Raw genomic sequence first — 23,915 nt, forward strand, 5'->3', positions numbered from 1 at the left:
ATTAGCCCCATGATGGCATACCATTTGCAAAAGAAGACAACCCAAGGTATTGCAAATGGGGTATGTTCAGCCTTTTTTAGTAGCCACTTAGTCACAAACACCGGCCAAAGTTAGCGTTTTTTGCATTTTTAACACACAAACAAATATAAATGCTAACTTTGGCCAGTGTTTGTGACTAGGTGGCTACTAAAAAAGACTGGACATACCCCATTTTAAATACCCTGGGTTGTCTACTTTAAAAAATATGTACATGTTAGGTGTGTTTCGGGGATTTATGACAGATAACGGTGTAACAATGTCACTATTGATACATTTAAAATATATATATATTGAAACAGCAATTTCCTACTTGTATTTATAGGCCTATAACTTGCAAAAAAAAGCAATAAAGCATGTAAACACTGGGTGTTTTTAAACTCGGGACAAAATTTTGAATCTATTTAGCAGTTTTTTTCATTAGCTTTTGTAGATAAGTAAAAGATTTTTCAAGTAAAAGTCCAAAAACATGTTTTTTTTTTTTTTTTTTCACCATATTTTATTATTTTTTTTAAATACAATATATGACATAATATAAATACTGGTATGTAAAGAAAGCCCTTCTTGTCGTGAAAAAAACAATATATAACTTGTATGGGAACCGTAAATGAGAGAGCGGAAAATTACAGCTAAACACAAAAACCACAAAAGTGTTAAAACTGCTCTGGTCCTTAACGTACAAACATCGCAAAAACAGGCCGGTCCTGAAGGGGTTAAAGGTAACAGCAAATAATATGCAAGTGACATCTTGCATTCCTACTTCAACTGAAAGCTGGACTTAGAGATAGTGTTTCTAATACTTTTTTCAACTTTGAGATATGGTAATGTGGTCTATGTCTAATTCTTTACACATAATATTTATTTTGTTGGGATTTAATTCCTACCTTTCAGCAAAAGAAGTGTTACAGTGGGACACACTATACACACATGATTTGTGCACATTTTATCAAACCTGACTGTGTGTATAATGCATTGAATTGTCTTGTGTAACCATCTGCCACATTCTTCTCTGAAACTGCTATGTTTACATCTGAAGGGTTAAAACCTGGGGGACCTGGCACCCAGACCACTTCATTGAGCTGAAGTGGTCTGGGTGACTATAATGTCCCTTTAATGCCTAGTGCTGAGCACTTTTCTGTTACATCCATTGTGATGAAAGTAACTTCGTCACTGGCTTTTGGAGGGGCCTGCTGGCCAGACTCTTGCCTCAGGACTATGGGCCCTGCAATATACCTTGCCCAATGCACTTTAAAAGGCTCTGTTCATGTGAAGTATGTACTTTTGTACTCCAGACAGAGAGACCAACCGTTAGTCCTAATTCTCTGGAACTGTTTTGGGCATGGGGCCATGTGCACTGTGGGTCAAACTATGACCTTCAGGAAATTCCTGAACCCCTGAACCGATCTGGGTGATTTATGGATATGTTGTTCACCCAGATCAGTGCTGTCAGGGGATGTGACTATATATGGGGATATGTTGCATTTTGGGGTACTTATTGGATTTTGTAAAAATGTGTGGTTTTTTTTCTCCCTGGGGATAATTAAGTTAATGCATTATATTCCTTGGTCTTTCTGACGAATGAATGGACGAAATTCCCATAGCGAATGCCCAAGTGTTTAACTGGGCATGCACTGGAATTTCACAGCGCTATCTAGTGTGGGCAGATGACGTGTCCCATAGGGACAAGTTGAAAAATAGGTAATGTGGGGGGCTTAGGGGCATTTGAGGATGACTAGGGGGACAATTAGATGTAGTGGTTAAAAAAAACTGGATTCAGCCATGACAGTGCTGCTTTAACATTATCATATTGTGGCAGTCATGTAACTCTGTAACATTCCTTGTATGACTCTATATAGCTTCTTGTGTAATCCCACGAGTCATCAAGCAATTTTATAAATCTTAGGTGCACTATCTTGGTCATAAAGGTTTGAACAGTCCAAGACTTATATTAATTAGTGAACTTCAATATATATATATACCCATAGGCGTGCGCAGGCTATTGCATTAGGGTGTGCACCCTAAAGCACAAACACACACGCCGTGTGTGTATATGTATATTATATATCCACACATACACGTGCAGTCAGAGAGGGCTGGTAACCTAAATAGTTAGTTTAACCCTATAGTGTCAGGAATACCTGTTTGTGTTCCTGACTCTATAGTGTTTCTTTAAAGATATGCTAATAATCTATTCATTGCAATATTTAGGTGGAATTAAATCCTTTCCTTAATATCTCAGTCAGCAATCAAAATCTTTGTAGACGTTTTCTTTTGTCTTTGCTGCACATTTTCTATGTATTATAACTTTTAGTAACATCCTATTTATCTCAAGACAATGTCATGCAAACTGCATCCAGGGACTTATAGCACCATAACCACTGTAGCACACAACAGTGGTTATGGTGCTTAGTGTCTCTTTCAGTCAGGGTAGGCACCCAAATAATCCCCTCATCTAATGTTGGATGCTGCCAGTTCACAATTATGACCCTTCCCCCCCAATAAATACATTCATAAAATATTTTAGGCTACTATTTTGTACCAAGGCATTATTAGAATTTTTTTTTATTAATTTACACTTTTTGACAATGATTTTGAGCTTTCTGTGTATTTCTAACATTATATCAATGTAATGACCGGATGATAGGCTTATTATGGCATTTACAGTTTCAAATGTTTATTGTAGTGAGAAATACATGAAAGTCTTATATTATTATTATTATATTATTATTATAAATGCCATAATAAGCCATGCTGCAGGATAATAGAATCTATTATAGAATAATAATAGAACCTTACTGTGAGCCAGGCTGTATACAAACGGTCTGAGCCAGTGTATTAGTTGATTGAGAAGTCCCAATTATCCTATGTGATGAGTGGAACTGTGGCTGGGGAAAACCTATATTTCTCTTGGTATACAGGGATTTATGGGATTAGGAAAAAGCCTAAATTGAGCCTCTTTTATGTCAGAGAGCAGTCAGTCTGTTCAGAGGGAATTCCTGCCCATTGTGTCCACTGAATGATGCACAGCAACACCAATACATGTATATAGTATGTACAGAGAATCAATAATTTGGAATTCAGATACAAAATAACACTTGATTTGAGTTCAGTGTTAATGAATTCCACTAAGGAAACCATAATGACCTCATATAGACCTAACCCTGTCATTGCATGTTCATTGATACTAAAAGACCTAGGTAAAAGTGCATGTGTTGAAGGCAAAGTAAGAAGGGGAATGGGGGGGGCGGGGCCTGACAGCCAAGATGGCCAGTCGCACATCCTGAGAGCTCCTGCTTTCACGGGCACAAGTGAGCTGAAACCGAGCGATATAACCATGTTAGCGACACAGGGTGACCGGGAACAACCACGGAACACCAAGCTAAACAAAACGGTACCAGCCCGGCACCGGTGCAAAGCTGAAAAGCCTCTACCGGCCATGCGGCCTAAATCGGAGCGAAGCCTGAGGCCCGGGGAAGGCGGCCGATTCCCCGGCACGGGACAAGCTCGCAAAAGAGAACCCGCTACAGCCCTGCTGCCCCCCCCTCTGGACCGGTGGGGGACATCCCGGTCCTCGCTGGGGACGATTACCCCCATACCACCGCCTAAACAAGCGACGAATCCTGCAACTAAACGAGACGGTCCGGGCCTTGCCAAGATGGCGGATCGGACGCAGCCCAGAACCAAGCGAATGCCTATTAAGCCTCCCAAGCACACACTAGAGTTCGTTGGCTGGCTAAGCACCTACCTCTGGACAAAGTGTAAAGCCCGAAGACAATCACACAGACTAGCCATGAAAGCAGCGATGGCGTGGATCCGCCCGGCTGCCCGGCGCCACCTGCAGGGGGACCCTCCCCGTAAATCCAAAGCGGCCCCCAGACGGAAACTAAGCCGAAGCTCCTCAGGGCGAGAGACGGCGCCGGGTCCACGGCGTGCTGAACCTCACGAACCCACGCTATGGTACAAGACCCGACCAACCCCTTACCCTGCGGTCCCAACAACCGACATCCAGCAGAGCATAAACAAACAGGCAGATACCCACACAGCCCACTGCGACGAAGCTCAAGATGCAACACAGCCGGATTCCAGGGACCGAAACAAGACAGACCCACTTACCGGAGCCTCATCCCCCGGCACTCCTGGATCACCAAGAATGAAATATAGACCACCGCATCAGGGGGCCGAGACCCCGCAAGGCATCGGCTGACAACATCAATATCTGGCAGTCGCGAGGACACAGAGACTGCACCCTCCGCTGTGGGCGCCCGTACACCACAACTTCAGGGAAACCCGACGAACACGGCTTCTGCCTTAAACCCACGCAGGGTTATGGGTGATTACCTCTCTATAGGGACTGGCATACCCTCCTATAACACGAACTAGTTTCAGATTATTTTGCGATCTTTTTGCTATCTTTTCCTACATATTCTCCTGCAACTGTTCTATGTCCCTGCAATGTGCTCCAGACTAAGGTTTAGCCTACTTTGTATTATAGTTTATTGCATACATCAGTGTAACCGATAAGGCACAGGTCTTAGAGGAACAGCATTTAGAAACGTGTACTAGCTTAACCGCACACATACCAGCTTAAACTGCCTTAGCATATCACACACTCACATAATGACCCTGCATGTGTTATACTACACTATTGACACAGAAGAGTAGAAAAGCTAGAGTTTTACACTACAATCTGATTACAATATATGTTTGCAATGTTAATCTTGTCAACTCTTATACTACAAAATGTGCACAGTATTTTTCATGCTCTGTTAATGAATGGTTGGCTACAGCTGTTGTGGCGTAGCAAACCAGATTGTTATTTCATGCACAACCAAAATAAAGAATTAAAAAAAAAAAAAGAAGGGGAATGGGCCCAGTATCTTCTAACTTGTAGACCTGCATGAGTGATCCAAAATAAACATACCTGGTAAAGACGGGAGACACATATTTGCTGTCAATTAATCTCTGTGCCATTCAGAGTAGATAAAAACGATTTATAAGCATGACACAATGATATACAGTAAAGTTCATTTTCAAGAAATCTCTCAAGAGCTTCTTACCCTTACTATGGATAAGTCCTGGAGGGACCAAGCTAACCTCGTAGCTCATATTTTGCCTGCTGAATTTGTAAATATTAGTGAGTGAGTAATATTTCTGTAAATGACGAAATAAGCCATGCTGCAGGATTCGGGAAGGGAGGGGAAATAATCTGTACCTGCCGTTCTTGGAGAAGATACCGCTGTGCTGTGATCTGGCCGGGCCTCACCTCGCCCTAGCGTTGATGTGCCTCCGCGTGACGTCACGGAACGCGACACGTAAGCTATAGGGGAGGTCTGGCGGAGGAGGAGATCGATCCTACACTATGCAGCGATACCGCTCGCATAGTGAAGGATCGGATGGGAGGGAAACATTGTGTTAAAGACCGTAAACGGCAGTGCAGCACGGAGGTGATGGAGCCTCAAATTTGAGGCTTGATTAGGGTGTGCCCAGGCACACCCGGCACACCCCGTGCGCACGCCTATGTATATACCTTGAAAAGAGATTCACTCTCTAAAGACCAGAGAGTGCATCTCTTTTCAAGGTATATATATCTGCTAACATGGGATTGCACCAGGGCATTAACTCCTGAAGGACACATGACATGTGTCTGTCAGTGATTGTGTGTGTGTCTGTCACTTGGGGTGTGTCTTTCAGTGTGTGTGTCTGTCTGTGTCTGTCAGTGAATCTGTGTTGGTCAGTGTTGTGATGGCCGTGGCTGGACAGTGGAGGAACTGGAAGTGCAAGTGACGTTGATGTGCTTCACCATTACAGGGTTTCAAGGAGTAGTGGGTAGCCATTGGGGATATACCAGAGGCCAGAGTCGGATACTGGCAGCGGCAATGTGAGTGGAGTCTGCTTGTTGGCTAATATTGTATTTAAAAAAAATACAAAAATTAAACAGGCCAGGGGTTTAGTAAAGGGAGGGCTGGAGTTTAGTAGATGGAGGACTGGGGCTTAGTAGAGGGAGGGCTCAGGTTTAGTAGAGGGGGGTTTGGGCTTAGTAGAGGGGTGGCAGGTTTTTTATTTTTATTTTTTATACTGTACTTTTTAAAATAAACCTAAGTTTCTATGAAAGTTTAAGTTTTTGTTTTTTTGTGGCCTACATAAACCTTGTTTATTTGGTCTGTGTAAGCCTTTGAGTTTGCTTGGTTTATGACGTTAGGGTAAAAGGGGAGTAAGGAGGAAAGGAACAAGGTAAACAGAATGTAATAAACTAAGGTATATACAGATTGTCCCTTTGGGGGTATTAGTACATAGCATCACTACAAGGTCCCAACACACTCCTATTTGGGTGGCTATTTGAGCTTCAGTTTTGCATACAATAGACAGCTCAATTGTATTAAAGTGTTAATGAGGAATCTAAATAACAATTGTAATAATTACAACCCCTCAGGTCAAAGTGTATAGTTGCTCTTTGTATATATGAGGAAAAGTTAGTTTGAATGTATGAAAAGATGTGCAGTAACTTTTAATTGCAAACTATGGTGGCTTAGTATTGACTTATTTGGCTTTTAATAAAAGCATGCATGTTCCACCAAATACTATCTATCAGACAATAGTTGTTCAGACTGTTGGGTATACACTAACAGTGTAGAACAAGCATGTCAAACTTGTGGCCCACAATAAATATATATATATATATATATATATATATATATATGCAGCCCACCTGCCCTGGAACTGTTTTGTGCTGTGGCTGTGACCAACTGCAAAACAGGAAAGATATTTCCTGTCTGATTCTTGTCTTCCCTCCCACGGCCAATTTTGTGCTCCCGCGGTTGCAAGAGACAGCCAGCCACTCCCCGTTCCCTCCAAGAGGAGCTTCTCGCCTGCCTGAGAAGAGCAGAGCTGGAACAGGAGGACGAGCGACTCATCTTAAGGTACGGAAAGAGGAGCTTGGGGGACCTTCCTGTGTAGTGTTTTAAATTGGGGAGGGGGACAGTGTATTGATTTGAGGGAGGGAGGAAGCCAGTGTATTAATTTGGGGGAGGGAGGTTGCGAGTGTATTAAATTGGGGGAGGGAGTGGGGCAGTGTATTAGAGTGGTGGGAGGGGGGCAGTGTATTAGAGTGGTGGGAGTGGGAACAGTGTATTAGTGGTGGGAGGAGGGAAGTGAGTTAAATTGGGGAAGTGCAATCTATTTATTTGGGGGGCAGTGTATTAGAGAGGTGGGAGTGGGGACAGTGTATTAGTGGTGGAAGGAGGGCAGTGTGTTAAATTGGGGGAGGGAAATGTTTTAAAATGGAGGATGGAGGGTGAAGTGTATTAAATTGGGGGAGGGAGTGGGGCAGTGTATTAGAGCGGTGGGAGGGGAGCACTGTGTTAAATTGGGGAGGCAATGTATTCATTTTGGTGAGGGAGGGGGGCACTGTATAAGAGAGGTGGGTCAGTGTATTAGTAGTGGGAGGGGGGCAATGTATTAAGTTAGGACGAGGGAGGGCAGTGTATTAAATTAGTATGGTGGGAGTGGGGACAGTGTATTCAATTAAAGTGAAGGGAGGCAGCGTATTAGATTAAGGGGTAGTTTATTGTATTAGGTAGAGGGGGCAGTGTATTAGAGTGGAGGGAGGAGGGACACTCTATTGGATTTGGGGGCAGTGTATTGGAGTGGGTCTCCATGGAGGTGCTGAACACTCCACATGTAGATACCGATTGGCCACGCAGCTTTTTGCCACACATGTCCAATAGCCTCCCAATGCTTTCCTATGGGAAAGCATTGCATTGGCTGAGATCATCAAGTTTGAACACACTCATAGGACTTCAAAATCAACATGATAACGCAATTTGTTTTGTACAGTTGTGCAACAGGATAAATTTACCATTTCAGTCCCATTACCAAACTTTTCTTAATATGTCAATGTAGTTGGACTGAAACATTGGTTATAACCAAATGCATTTCTCCTTAAAATAAATTTGCTCTTTTGTTTACTTTGAAGCCCTAAGAGCATGAGGACATCCAGTGTCAGTTAGGTGACTTTTTATACTGTACTTTTCTAAATAAACCTACGTTTCTATGAAAACTGAAGTTTTTGTTTTTTTGCGGCCCACATGAACTTAAACATTGTTTATTTGGCCCATGTTAGCCTTTTAGTTTGACATGCTTGTCTTAAAGGAATACTATAGGGTATATAGAAACATATATTCCTGACCCTTTAGTGTTAGAAATACCATCTAGCCCCCCTGGCCACCTTTGCCCCTCTAAATATAGTAAAATATTACCTTCATTCCAGTCTGCTGCTCCTGGCTCTGCACCTGATCTGCCTCCTTGGCTGATAGCATCAAATGTGATGATCTTAGCAGCATTTCAGATGGCACATCTGGGATGTAGGCATGGAGAAGGCCTTGGAGGTAAGCAGCTGGTGTGAATGAAGGAGAGATTCAGGTACTTCTTTAAGTCTTAGGTTCTGCCTGTGTGCTCTGTCTTCTACATACACAGTCTAGGCCTCAATGTTTTTTATTAGCTGATCTAAGTTTTACACATGGTCTGCCATATCATTTTGTGCTGTTGCGAATTTACCTCGTTTCATCTCTATATGTGATGTTCGAGCTTCCAAATCTTGAATGCCTTTTCTTAATGTATCAACTGTGGTTTTCCAGGCAGTATATACTCTGACTCACCGTTGCCATCTTTAGATTCGTCCTGTGTGGCCAGGGTTGCAAGGATGATTTTGTGGCCAAAAATAAATTAAGCTTTTCCATTTTTAGGTTGGCTTGTCTGTCTTTTCCTTGTGACATAGTGTCTGTCGTTTTTTGTTTTTTTTTGTTTCTGGGAGTGTAATCACACGTGTTCAGGAACCATTGTGCCAGAGCAGAGCTTCATGTACCATCTTGTTCAGCGGCTAGCCACACACCACTATATATTATATATAATATACATACAATATGTCAAATTAGAACAGAAACATTACAGGAGCTTCTTGAATATACAAGAAAAATCAAGTTGAGTAAAAATAATTAAAATGGAGATTTATAATTGAGAAACACATAGTAAGAGGAATAGTGTATCACAACATCATCAAATTCCATAATATTTTTTTTCATTTCTGCTTATATATCCTGCATACTTGTTAATAGAACATGTTTTGTATTTTTTTTTATATGTGCTATAACACTACAATTTTTGATGATTCAGCCTATCATTGTGTGGTCCACTTTAATGCACTCGTATTGCACATGTCCTCACCTTTCTTATATAGCTGGAAGTCACAATTTAAAGTTCAGTAGTTTCATTGCCTCAGTGCACATCTGGTTCTTGCTCTAGTAAACAGTTTAATATTATTTAAGTGCTCCATTCTGACTTGAATTGCACATTGACTAGTAATTGTTCTGGTTCTTTGACTTGCCTTGTTCTCAGTTATCCCTTTTTGATTCCTTGGTTTGCTTATTGCTACTCGTTAGTGACAAGTTGAACTGCTTGTCACGCTGTTTTTAGTCTCTGTTTATTTAAAAAAAAAAATCATATCTTACTTTATATTTAATGGAATTCAGCTGGTGTACTTAAGCCACAACATGTTACATGTTAGTGTTAATCTAGAAAACAAAGTTTTTATTAAATTAGTAAATTAATGCTTATTAAATGTGTTGACTTTCTTGTCACCCATTGTTATTAACTCTGACCTTTGCGTATGGCAGCCAGCAAAGGAAAACATAAAAATTGCAATGTTTCCCCTGACTCATGAAGTACTTTGCTAAAAATCTAATATACATGTAAAAGAAAGCAAAGAATATTGTGAAAAATAAGTTAGAACAAGCTACAGGTGATTTTCAATGTTTTATTCAATGTTGTAAAATCCAGAGAAGTCGCCTCCTTAACCCCTTAAGGACCAAACATGTCATGTGTCCTTAAGGGGTTAAAGGATCACTATAGTGTCAGGAAAACAAACCAGTTTTCCTGATACTATAGTGCCCTAAGGGTTCCACCACCCACAGGGTCCCCCTCTTTTGGCGCTGAAGGGGTTAAAACCCATTCAGCAGCTTACCTTAATCCAGCGCCGAGCTCCCTCGGAGCTGGTGACCTCTCCTCCCCCGCCGACGTCAGCTCCCGAGTGGAGCGGAATGTGCATGCAAGCAGGGGCGGACTGACCACGGGCAGTGGGTGATCAAGGGCCCCCCGTCCTGGTACAAGGTTTCTTGGTCCCCTACTACTCTTCTCCCCCTTCTTTCTGCTGCTTTCACACATATATTATGTGTAGGCTGGCCAGCACACAGAATAGCTGTGTGAGAGCCACACAGCCCTGACTCCAACACCCGTGGAGCCCCCCAAAATGGCTAGATTTACTTTTAAGTGGTTAGTCCAACCAGAAACTGTTTTTTAATAAACACTGTATTTAGATGGAGTAACCCTTGCTGACGTGCCTCCCCAGCAATTAAAATAAAGCAAATTTAATGACACACTTCCACTGATTTTGCTGAGGACATCACAGGCAGTGTCCCCACATGTGCAACCATACAAGTAGCCACATGTGTTCGGAGTCTACTTGTGGGGTTGCGTGTGTGGGGATGCTGCTAGTGATGTTGTGTGCCTGTATGTCAAAGTGTTGTGAATTAATCGTTACTCTTGTTTTACCTATTGTACAGCGCTGCAGAATATGTTGGCGCTATATAAGTGATTGTAATAATTGTGTGTATGGAAGCTGTGTGCAGTATTGTAGTGGTGGGTATGCTGTTTGTGATGTGTATCTGTAGGGAGGCTGCATGTGGGATTGTGTCTATACAGCGAGGCTCCTTGTGGGTGTTTGCGTGTGTTAATGGGGCTATTTGCAGTGCAGTATGTGAGTGGACAGGGCTGGTTGTGTTGCAGTGTGTGTGGGATAGAATCTGTAGTAGGCATCTGGTGTTTACTGGGGCTGTAGTGTGTGCGTGTTTGGATAATAGGGGCTCTACTGTGTATAAGTAGTATAGTGGCTGTAGTGCGTGCATAGGGGGTAGATGCTGAAGTAGGTGCAGGAAGGCATGGGGGCTGTGGTGGGCGCGGGGAGGCACAGGGACTGAGGTGGGTGCGGGGCTGGACAGAGGTTGTGGTAAGCACAGGAAGGGACATAGAAACTGTGGTGAGCGCAGGAGGGACATAAGGGCTGTGGTGGGTACTGAAAGGGATAGGGACTATGGTGGGTGGTGGATGCGGGTAGACAAGGGGCTGTGGTGGGTACTGGAAGGCATAGGAGCTATGGTAGGTGGAGGTGGCATAGGGGCTGTGGTGGGTACATAGTGGCTTAGGAAGATCCTGGGGTGAGTGTAGGGAGGAATGGTGGCTGAGGTGAGTTCAGGGGAACTGAGGTGGGTGCAAGGGGAGATGTGGTGTGTGGAGGAGGAGCTGAGGTGGGTACAAAGTGGGGTTGAGGTGGGTACAAAGAAGGGCTGAGGTGGGTAGAGAGGGGGGCTGAGGGGGGAGCAGGGGTGGTGCTGAGGGGGAGCAGGGGGGTGCTGAGGGGGGAGCAGGGGGGGCTGTGGCAGGAGCAGGGGGGCTGAGGCGGGAGCAGGGGGGTCTGAGGCAGGTGAATGGGGGGCTGAGGCAGGTGAAGGGGGCCTGAGGTGGATGAAGGGGGGGCTGAGGTGGATGAAGGGGGGGCTGAGGTGGATGAAGTGGGGACTGAGGTGGGTACAGGGGGGGGGGTCTGAGATGGGTACCGGGGGGTGAGGGTGATAAAAAGGGGCTGAGGGTGAGTAGGTGGGGAGGGCTGAGGTGGGTACAGGGGGCCTAAGGCTGGTACAGTGGTCTGAGGTGGGTACAGGGGGGTCTGAGGTGGGTACAGGGTGGGTCTGAGGTGGGTGCAGGGGGTCTGAGGTGGGTACAGGGGTAATGAGGTGGGTACAGGGGGAATGAGGTGGGTACAGGGGGGCTGAGATAGATAAAGGGGGGCTGAGGTGGGTACAGGGGGCTGAGATAGATAAAGGGAGGCTGAGGTGGATACAGGGGGACTGAGATGGATACAGGGGGGCTAAGATGGGTAAAGGGGTGCTGAGATAGATAAAGGGGGGCTGAGGTGGGTACAGGGGGGCTGAGGTGGGTACAGGGGGGCTGAGATAGATAAAGGGAGGCTGAGGTGGATACAGGGGGCTGAGATAGATAAAGGGGGGCTGAGGTGGGTACAGGGGGACTGAGATAGATTAAGGGGGGCTGAGATAGATAAAGTGGGCTGAGGTGGATACAGGGGGGCTGAGGTGGATGCAGGGGGGCTGAGATGGGTAAAGGGGTGCTGAGATGGGTAAAGGGGTGCTGAGATGGGTAAAGGGGTGCTGAGATAGATGGAGGGGGGCTGAGATAGATAAAGGGTGGCTGAGATAGATAAAGGGTGGCTGAGGTGGGTACAGTGGGGCTGAGATAGATAAAGGGGGGCTGAGGTGGATACAGGGGGGCTGAGGTAGATAAAGGGGGGTTGAAGTGGGTACAGGGGGCTGAGATAGATAAAGGGGGCTGAGATAGATAAAGGGGGGCTGAGGTGGATACAGGGGGGCTGAGGTGGATACAGGGGGCCTGAGATGGGTAAAGGGGTGCTGAGATAGATAAAGGGGGGCTGAGGTGGATACAGGGGGGCTGAGATAGATAAAGGGGGGCTGAGATAGATAAAGGGGGCTGAGATAGATAAAGGGGGGCTGAGGTGGATACAGGGGGGCTGAGGTGGATACAGGGGGCCTGAGATGGGTAAAGGGGTGCTGAGATAGATAAAGGGGGGCTGAGGTGGATACAGGGGGGCTGAGATAGATAAAGGGGGGCTGAGATAGATAAAGGGGGGCTGAGGTGGATACAGGGGGGCTGAGGTGGATACAGGGGGCCTGAGATGGGTAAAGGGGTGCTGAGATAGATAAAGGGGGGCTGATGTGGATACAGGGGGGCTGAGATAGATAAAGGGGGGCTGAGGTGGGTACAGGGGGGCTGAGGTGGGTACAGGGGGGCTGAGGTGGATACAGGGGGGGCTGAGATGGGTAAAGGGGGGCTGAGGTGGATACAGGGGGGCTGAGGTGGATACAGGGGTGCTGAAGTGGGTAAAGGGGTGCTGAGATGGGTAAAGGGGGGCTGAGATAGATAAAGGGGGGCTGAGGTGGGTACAGGGGGAGATGTGGTGGGTGCAAGGAGACAGGGGGTGCTGAGGTGAGCATGAAAAATAAAAATCTATAAGGAGCTTATCTGAGCTGTCTGCCAGGCTGCTGCAGCTTATTCTCTTCAGGCGAGGGCAGGAAGTGATGTCACTTCCCGGCCCCGCCTCTTCCTCCTCACACACAGCACCGCACAGGAGGAGGAGACCTGGCAGCATGAACATTATGATCACTGCCGGGTCTCCCTGCGAGAAGAGAAAAGGGTGAGGGAGGGGGCGAGGAGGGTAATTTACAGAGTGATATGTCGCAGGGGCCCTGCAACATATCACTGTAATATGACAGAAATCATGCTTTTCTGGCTGAGGAGATCTCTGATTTCCCCGGCCATAGCATGGCTGTGCTGCCGGGCCCCTGACTGCCTCGGGCCCTCGGTCCAGGACCGATATGCCCGAGAGGTCAGTCCGCCCCTGCATGCAAGGCAAGTGCCGCGCGCACATTCAAATAGTCCATAGGAAAGCATTTCTCAATGCTTTCCTATGGACATTCTTCACATTGGATGCAAATTTTGCATCCAGCATCGCAGAAGCGCCTCTAGCGGCTGTCAGGAAGACAGCCACTAGAGGTTGGATTATCCCTGCTATGTAAACATTAGTGATGTCGCGAACATACATTTTTATGTTCGCGAACCGGGCGAACCGCCAAAGACTTCAATAGGCAGGCGAATTTTAAAACCCACAGGGACTCTTTCTGGCCACAATAGTGGTTGAAGGCCCCTCCCCGGCCCCCACCCCTGGGTGTCGGGTGGGGGCCATAATGATAATGAGGGGGGACCTACTGTCCCCCCCCCGGCCCCCACCCCTCGGAAGCAGGTGGGGGCCATAAAGATAATGAGGGGGGGACCTACTGTCCTCCCCCTCTCTGGCCCCCACCCCTGGGTGGCGGGTGGGGGCCATAATGATAATGAGGGGGGACCTACTGTCCTCCCACTCTCCGGCCCCCACCCCTGGGCGGCGGGTGGGGGCCATAATGGTAATGAGGGGGGGACCTACTGTCCTCCCCCCCAGCCCCCACCCCTGGGCGGCGAGTTGGGGGCCATAAAGATAATGAGGGGGGGACCTACTGTCCTCCCCCTCTCCAGCCCCCACCCTGTGCGGTGGGTGGGGGTCCTAAAAATAACAATAAAGGGGACCTACTGTCCCCCCGGACCCCACCCGTGAGCAGTGGGTGGGGGCCATAAAAATAACAATAAGGGGGGGACCTACTGTCCTCCCCGGCCCCCACCCCTGAGCGGTGGCTGGGGGCCCTAAAATTAACAATAAGGGGGACCTTCTGACCCCCCCGGCCCCCACCCCTGAGCGTTGGGTGGGTTCCCTAAAATTAACAATAAGGGGGTCCTACTGTCCCCCCCCCCCCCCCGGCCCCCACCCCTGAGCGGTGGGTGGGGGCCCTAAAATTAACAATAAGGGGGGACCTACTGTCCCCCCTCGGCCCCCAACCCGGAGCAGTGGGTGGGGGCCATAAAATTAACAATAAGGGGGCCCCCCGGCCCCCACCCCTGAGCGGTGGGTCAGGGCCCTAAAAATAACAATAAGGGGCGGACCTACTGTCCCCCTCGGCCCCCACCCCTGAGCGGTGGGTGGGGGCCCTAAAATTAACAATAAGGGGGGACCTACTGTCCCCCCTCCGGCCCCCACCCCTGAGCGGTGGGTGGGGGCTCTAAATACAAAGGCGGGAGGACACTAGTCACCCCTCCCCCCCCCCCAAAAAAAATATCTCCCTACCTACCCCCCTCACCCTAAAAATAATGAGGGGGGGGGGCCTTTAACTAAAAACCTGTAAAATAAATTAGATAAAAACAACTTACCATTCAATGTTTTCTTTCTTCTAAAATCTTCTTTTTTCAGCCCCAAAAAAGGCTATATAAAAAACCATAATAACCGACCCAATAAAAAAAAAAAAAAAAACGAGTGCCCTGCAATTAGGCTAAGAACACTCTGATTGGCTGGTTTAAGCCAATCAGAGTGCTCTTTGTCATTTTATACAGCGTGGAGAAATTCCAAAGAACTTTCCCACGCTGTGTAAAATGACACAGAGCACTGTTATTGGATGGCTTGAAATCCATCCAATCACAGCGTGGGAAAATTTTACTTTTTTTTTTTTAAACAGTGAGCAGCCACAGACTGCTCACTGTTTAATAGACATGCCCCTACTCGCGGTATTGCGAGTAGGGGCACAATTTACTAATACTAAGTAATTTTTACTTAGTATTAGTAAATTTGGCCACAAACAAAAAAAACAAACAAATAGGGGGTGGACCAAACATCGCATATGTTCGCCATCCGTGGCAAACGCGAACACACTATGTTCGCCAGCGAACCGTTCGGGACATCACTAGTAAACATAGCAGTTTCTCTGAAACTGCTATGTTTACATGTGAAGGGTTAAAATCTCAGGGACCTGGCACCCAGGCTACTGTAGTGTCCCTTTAAATATACTGGCTAGATCAACCAGTACATTTTATGATACAATGATAATTGGCCAGTATGCACTTTTATATATATTTGTGAACAGAGTTCATTGATTGGCCTTTGTAAATAATGACTTATTTGTGAATTTTTTAGAAAAACATTTTTCGCAATAAAAGATGGTTTATGTAAGTGTGTCCTTTTTTTCTTTTTTACAGATATACGTTAAGTTAGAGATATAAGTTAATTAGAAAGTATTCTGAACAACACCAATACTGTTACATAAACTATGATACTTTAATTCATTTTATTGTTTGCAGTTTACAATATGGTTTGAAGAAAGAAGGAAGTAATTATTTATTCTTTTGACCCCATTCTCACTTTTGCTATTAAATACGTAAATATTGATACCTAGAGCTCTGTCAACTGGGCCCTATTTTGTGCTCCTAGACTGACTGATATTAGCACTGCGTAGTGCCCTTTTTAATACACACTCAATACACACTCAGCCATGGAGAGTCTCTCAGTGGTCTGAAAAGACATTGACAAGGTACCTCTGCATGCCTCCCTGCTGAATGTGATCACAGGGACAGCATGCATGCTGCAACATTTTTGTGTGTACAAGGCTAAATCCTGGTTCACACCTTGAGGCTCAAGTATAATTGGTACTTGTCAGCTGGGAGTATATTTAGTTGTTCCAGACTGACAGATGACCTGTATGTAGTACGCATAGTGAGCATTACATACAGCTCTTTATATATCTCAAGTCAGTCACTGCAGCAGCTAAAAAGAAGACTCTTGTGGTCTTTTCATGCATGCCATCCTGATAACTAGGATAGGTGCTGGGCTTTGACACCTGCCCAGCACCAATCACAGTGGAATCAGCAGGTAACATCAGCAGAAGGATTTCCTCTGAGTTAGAGTTAGGGTTAAGAAAAGGTTTAGTAGTAGGGATTAGCTTAGAATAAGTGGTAAGGTTAGGGTATACAGTTAAAGTTAGTATAAGCATTGGGTTATGGGTTGGTATAAGGAACATACCTGCTCCTGGCGCCCATGTTGCCCCCTCATCGGGTCGCACAAGCCAAATGCGTCAATCGGCTGAGCATCTCCCCTCCTAAGCTCGAAAGCTCCATATGGCTGCACGGCCTGATCTTGGAAATCTGTTTCCTTACCATTCTGCCCAGTGAATAGCTTCCCCTACTGCTTCATGTGGATCAACAATAATTGAGCTGTTTTCTTTCATGTAATATAATAGATTCTGCCCGCTTGAATAGGAACGTCTTTATGAATTCAAATTATGTGACATTGTGCCTGCCCTTAAAGTGACCATGTCATCTAGGCAATCCCATATTCAATCAATTAGGAGTTGCAGAGATGACACGGACCAGTCAGAAAGTTGTTCATTGCTTTATTATGGTTTCTGCCTTGATACATGTTAGTGCTCATAGTAAGTCTCTTCTGGTATAATTTCATATTGACCTTCGCTAGTATTTGACTTAATGTAATTCTGGTATCGTGATCCGGCTTGTTTCTGACCTTGAGTATTGCTGGTATCCTGACCTTGTAAGTCCATGTATCCGTGTTTCTATATCCCTGACCTTGATTATTCCTAACTTTATCTTTATTAACGTTAAGTGCAGCCACTCTTAGGACTGGTAATACATCTGTCTTTGTTTGTGGGAATTACCATTCCTATATAGTGATGTCCCGAACGGTTCGCTGGCGAATAGTTCCTGGCGAACATAGCTTGTTCGCGTTCGCCACGGACGGCAAACATATGCGATGTTCGGTCCGCCCCCTATTTTTTTTGTGGTCTTTCAGCCAAATTTACTAATACTATGTAAAAATTACTTAGTATTAGTAAATTGTGCCCCTACTCGCAATACCGCGAGTAGGGCATGTCTATTAAACAGTGAGCAGCCTGTGGCTGCTCACTGTTAAAAAAAAGGGTCCCCCCTCCCTGAGCAGGTGGGGGCCCTAAAGTAAAAAAAAGGGGGGAGGACCTATTGTAATATAACCATTGCCAATATAACCGTCGCACTTTGAAAAATCCACCCAATCAGAGTGCTCTGTGTCATTTTACACAGCGTGGGAAAGTTCTTTGGAATTTTCCCACGCTGTGTAAAATGACACAGAGCACTCTGATTGGCTTAAACCAACCAATCAGAGTGTTCTAAGCCTAATTGCAGGGCGTGGCAAGGCTTTATAAGCCTTGACCCACTCTGCGGAGCTCAGTACGCGGCGTGCCCTCGAAGGGTGAACAAGCACACATTTTTTTTGCGCTCGTTTTTTTTTTCAAACTGCAACGGTTATATTGGCTTTTTATTTGGCCTTTTTGGGGGCTGAAGAAAGAAGATTTTAGAAAAAAGAAGACATCTAATGGTAAGTTTATTTTTATTTATTTACAGGTTTTTAGCTTCATTGACTCCCCCCTCATTATTTTTCGGGTGAGGGGGGTAGGCAGCGGGGTTAATTTTTTTTGGGGGGGAGGGGTTGACTAGGGGTTTGGGGACCCCTAGTCACCTGGGGGGGATTTTTTTTTAGGGCCCCCACCCGCCGCTCAGGGGTGGGGGCCGGGGGGAGGACATTAGGTCCCCCCTATTGGTATTTAGGGCCCCCACCTGCCGCTCAGGGGTGGGGGCCGGGGGGAGGACATTAGGTCCCCCCATTGGTATTTAGGGCCCCCACCCGCTGCTCAGGGGTGGGGGCCAGGGGGGAGGACATTAGGTCCCCCCCTTATTCTTGTTTAGGGCCCCCACCCACCGCTATTGTGGCCAGAAAGAGTCCCTGTGGGTTTTAACATTTTCCTGCCTATTGAAGTCTAAGGCGGTTCGCCAGGTTCGCCCGTTCGTGAACATTTGCGGAAGTTCGCGTTCGCCATTCGCGAACGGAAAATTTCATGTTCGCGACATCACTATTCCTATAATTTGGAGTACGACCTTGTGACTGTAAGGGGTTAAAGAGGTATTTTGGGGATTATCATTACACTGTAAAAAAACAAAAGCAAATCATTTTGTGTCATCTTTATAATATGTTATATGCTATTAAAATGTAATTTCCAATGTTTTTCCCTAAACAAAAAGTGCCTTCGACAGATAAAACTGAAGGGGTACCCTGACATGCAAGATAATTATGGGTTATTCACTGTAAGATAACTTTTTAACTTGCTTTTTAATGATAATATTAAAATAAAGAACACTATTTTAGTTCAGTTGAAGCCAGCTGTTTGCATTCAAACTGTGCAGTACAATCTAAATATGGGAAATAACTTACTGCCTTGACATTAACAGTTTTCCACTGACTTGAACCAACATCAGCCTTGGTGATGCTGATAGGCTATTGAGCCTCTCTCTTTTAAATACAACTTTTACATTTTGCAATTATACTGCCTGAAGTACATTTGGTAAAATGTCCTCAATTTCTACTATATAATTTCAGCAATATTTCACATTTCTATGCCTGGAACCCCCATGAAATACTGTACTTAATAGACAGGTAATTGTATGTAACTTATTAGCTGGGTATAGTTTTCTGTTAAAAGTTCTTATAATGATTGCTAAATGATGGCACCAGCTGTTTTCTGGAAGTAACCATGTGTTATTAACTCATAGTTAATATATGCCTTTAAATAGGAATCTAATGTTTTATATATATTTACACACAATTAGAGAATATTCCTTAAAGTAGATTATTGATATTTTTATTATAATTTTTGTATTATTATAAATGAATATGTGCAGTTGATTTTTCTGATATATTATTTATATTAAGTATATTTTAGTCAATTAATAAAGCTATGTTCTAGTAATCCTCCAGTTTTATAGTAAAAAAAATATAGTAAAAAATAAGTAGATTAATATAGAAAAGTAATTCTTTCTCTCAAAAACATCACACCTGCACTGAGTTCCAAAAAATGAACCAGTGACCTTGGTGAAAATGTTTAGCAATCAGACTGAATTCACTGACGTTTTACACCTTATATTCAGTAAATGTTAACCAATTAATTATTCTGTTATATTGATTTAAATAAAAAATGATTATTATGTTATACATAAAAATAAGTAGACAAGTAAAGAAAGTTTTGTTTTTTTCTTATGTTTTTTTATTTTTTTTACTCTTAAGAACATCACACCTGCATTGAGTTCCAAAGGAAAAAATAAATCATTGACCTTGGTAAAAAATTGTAGTAAGCAGACAGAATGCAACACATCTGCACACTTACATTTTACACCTTATATGCAACAGTAGATATGTGAAAATTGTTCTTGTTCTAGCAGCAGTTGTCTTATGGTGTGATATATCTTACCTTTTACCCATGAACAGCATATAACACTAATCAAAACTTAAAAGAGAGGACATAATGAAAATAGACATTTTAAAAAGAGTTTTCACTTGGGGAACTTTTGTGTAATAACCTTCTCTAATGAATCAATTACTACATTATGTTAACCAACAGTACATCATCTAAAGTAGCTCAATATCAGGCTTCTTTGTGTTAAATATTATACTTGTTTTCAATTATAAGTATTATAACTATAAGTATGTAATTATAAGTATGCATTAACCCTTTAAGTACTGACTCATGTATATACTATAAGCAACATTTGTTCAATAAAGGGTGGAATTTCTGACTTCCTTAGCATCAAAGCTGCAGAGTAAGTAGGCATCACATTAGCAATATGGTTTCTATGGACCATGTTTTCATTACAATACAGACAATAATTGAATATAATATTAAATGGAACCACACACAGAGATGCATCTACACAGTGTTCTGTATTCTCGAAGGCACAACAATCAAAAAGCCACTAAATATTTTAATATTGATTTCTGTTGTAAGAACCAAGATTAAAAGTGGAATTACTTCAAAATGAGAATACAATTATATGCTTTTTTATCCAGAGGCTGGTCATTTTATCCTATGCAGGTTCCGGTCATACTTCTTGGTGTAGTATACAGGCTGTTATTGTTACCAACAACAATCAATGCAGCCTGGATTTAATTGAGAAAATCCCTCTAGGTTCTCCTGCAAAGACTCCAAAACGATTGACCATTATCTCTTCAGCAATCAAGAACCCACATTCCTGGGTTTGTGCTGAAGCAGACGGGCAGTCTGATTTGACACTGGTAAGACATTTTACGGTGGACTGACAGCAGAAGTATTTTAATTTTGTATTGAATAAATGCTTAAATGCTGCCTTCTTAGATTATTAGGCTACTCACAGCAATGTCTTCCATACTGTTAAATGTAATCAATCATTAAATACATGGTAAATTGTCAGCTGTATATCCATAAATGCAGGTATTTATTCACTAAATATTTGACATTTTATTGGAAATATGGATTTAATTACTTCAATTAAGGAATGATTGGTATTAGATATGGTGGTATGAGTATATCAGTATCTGCCAATCACCTGGGTTTTTCACATGCATATGTTTCTAGAGTTTATAGAGAAGAATGTAAAAAAAAAAATCAGTGAATGACAGTACTGTGAGTGAAAACTCTTTGGTATTGAGAAAGGATGGATTAGAATAGCCAAACTGGTTCAAATTTCCACAAAGGTGACATCAAGTAAAATAACCAAAAATAACAGCAATACTCTGCAGAAAATCATCTCAGAATTCACAGCATGTTGAACCTTAAAGTGAAGTAGCTACAATAGAATATAAAACTCAGGCCACAATAAGCATAGGTAAACCAAAACTGGACCGAAGAACACTGTAAAATTACCCGATGTAATAAATCTAAACTTCTGCTTCAACTGGGAGAATGTGGAATCAGAATTTGGCATACACACCATGAGTCCATGAATCCATGGATCCACCATGCCTAATTTCAATGATTCTGGCTGGTGGGGAATTAACGTTGTAGGAAATATTTTGTTGCACACATTATGACTCTTCATACTAATTGAGTATTATGTAAATACTACTACCTACTTGACATAATACAGAGAAGGTGAACAAAATGTTTTCCCACAGATTTCCTTTCCTCTTATGACCTCTTCTACCAAGATGGCAACAAAATGTTACCTCAAACTGATTCCATTAATATTTCCTCGACAGTCTCCAGATCTGTGAATATTGCCTCGACAGTCTCCATATCTAAATCAGAGCACTTTTGGGTTGCGGCATAAGGGAAAAAGGAGTAAATATGCAGCCATCAAATTTGCAGCAACTGCATGTTGCTATTGTAAGGGGAAAAAGTATTTGATCCCCTGCTGATTTTAAATGTTTGCCCACTTACTAAGAAATGATCAATCTATAATTTTAATGGTAGGTATATTTTAACAGTGAGAGACAGAATAACAAAAAAATCCAGAAAAACGCATGTCAAAAAAGTTATAAATTTATTTGCATGTCAATGAGTGAAATAAGTATTAGATCCCTTCAACTTAGTACTTGGTGGCAAAACCCTGGATGGCAATCACAGATGTTTGGCAACTCGAACCTTCAGCTCCCTCCACAGATTTTCTATGGGATCATGGTCTGGAGACTACCTAGACCACTCCAGGACCTTAATGTGTTTCTTCTTGAGTCACTCCTTTGTTGCCTTGGCTGTGTGTTTTGGGTCATTGTCATGCTGGAATACCCATCCACGACCCATTTTCAATGCCCTGACTGAACGAAGGAGGTTCTCACCCAAGATTTGTCGGTACTTGGGCCCGTCGTCCATCGTTCCTTTGATGTGGTGCAGTTGTCCTGTCCCCTTAGCAGAAAAACACCCCCAAAGCATAATGTTTCCACCTCCATGTTTGATGGTGGGTATGGTGTTCTTGGGGTCATAGACAGCATTCCTCCTCCTCCAAATACATCAAGTTGAGTTGATGCCAAAGAGCTGGATTTTGGTCTCGTCTGACCACAACACTTTCACCCAGTTCTCCTATGAATCATTCAGATGTTCATTGGCAGACTTCAGACAGGCTGGTACATGTGCTTTCTTGAACAGGGGGACCTTGCTGGCACTGCAGGATTTCAGTCCCTCACGGTATAGTGTGTTATCAATTGTTTTCTTGGAGACTATGGTCCAAGCTGCCTTGAGATCATAAACAAGATCCTCCCATGTAGTTCTGAACTGATTCCTCACCATTCTCATAATCATTGAAACTCCACAATGTGAGATCTTGCATGGAGCACCAGACCGAGGGAGACTGACAGTTATTTTGTGTTTCTTCCATTTGTAAATAATCACACCAACTGTTGTAACCTTCTCACCAAGCTGCTTGGCGATGGTTTTGTAGCCCATTCCAGCCTTGTGTAGTTTTACAATCTTGTCCCTGACATCCTTGGACTGTACTTTGGTCTTGGCCATGGTGGAGAGTTTGGAATCTGATTTATTGCTTCTGTGGACAGGTGTCAGCACTCCAAAACTGTCATGTATCCATCGCATTAAAAACTCAGACTGTTCTGAAGGCATTGGAGGTTCTATAATAGTATTAAAAATGTGTACTTAAAAATGGGATAGTCAACACACTTGCAGAGCATCTCTGCAATGGTATCTTTTTAATTACTATACAAAGTACAGCTTGCCTTCAAGTATAACTCCAACCTCCACCTGTTATATTTCTATAAATATTCAATATGTATTTAGACCTCTTCATTTTGTATATGTTGCAGTTGCTACAATCATTCAATTACTTTTCACTTTAACTTGTACTCAAAATCCATAATAGGAAAACAAACAAAAAAGATTTTTGACACCATTTCAAATATATTAATGAAAAAAAAAACAAGTATAAAATTGATATAAGTATTCAAACACCTAATTCAGTACTTAGTTGAAACACCTTACAGGCTCAAGTCCTTTTGGGTATGATGCACCTAAATTTGGGTAGTTTCTGCCAGTTGCCTCTGCTATCAGGTTGAGTTAATTGACATCAGTAGACAGTCAATTTTAAGCATTTCCAGAGATGTTTAATTGGGTTCAAGTCTGGGGTATGACTGGACAACTCAAAGACACTTACAGAGTTGTCCATATGCTGTTGCTGCATTGTCTTGTATTGTGTGCTTATGGTCATTGTCCTGTGAGAAGATGACTTTTCAACTCAATCTGAATCACGAGTGCCCTGGATAAGGTCTTCGTTAAGGATATCTTTGTATTTTAAGGTTGTCATTCCACAAGTTTCTCCCATCTCAATACATGATCTCTGGAGCTCATCCAGAGTGACCTTGGTACTTGGTCACATTTATTACCAAGGTCAATCTCGAATTGCTCAGTTTACTCTAGGAAGAGTCCTGTTTATTCCAAATGTCTTCCATTTAAGGATTAAGGATTTTTGTAGCCTTCCTCAGTCCTGTGCATTGACAAAATCATGTCTTTAAGCTCTGAATTCAGTTCCTT

At 43.5% G+C, this 23,915-nt stretch overlaps 1 protein-coding gene across 1 annotated transcript in view; it reads left to right on the forward strand.

The window, feature by feature from the left end:
• The window catches only part of CDH18 (cadherin 18), a 696,504-nt gene that overhangs the window by 111,795 nt on the left and 560,794 nt on the right, over positions 1-23,915 (forward strand). The gene's annotated exons all lie outside the window — the stretch shown is intronic.

This window comes from Pelobates fuscus, chromosome 4 (genome assembly GCF_036172605.1).
Source record: "Pelobates fuscus isolate aPelFus1 chromosome 4, aPelFus1.pri, whole genome shotgun sequence".
Taxonomy (NCBI): Eukaryota; Metazoa; Chordata; class Amphibia; order Anura; family Pelobatidae; genus Pelobates; species Pelobates fuscus.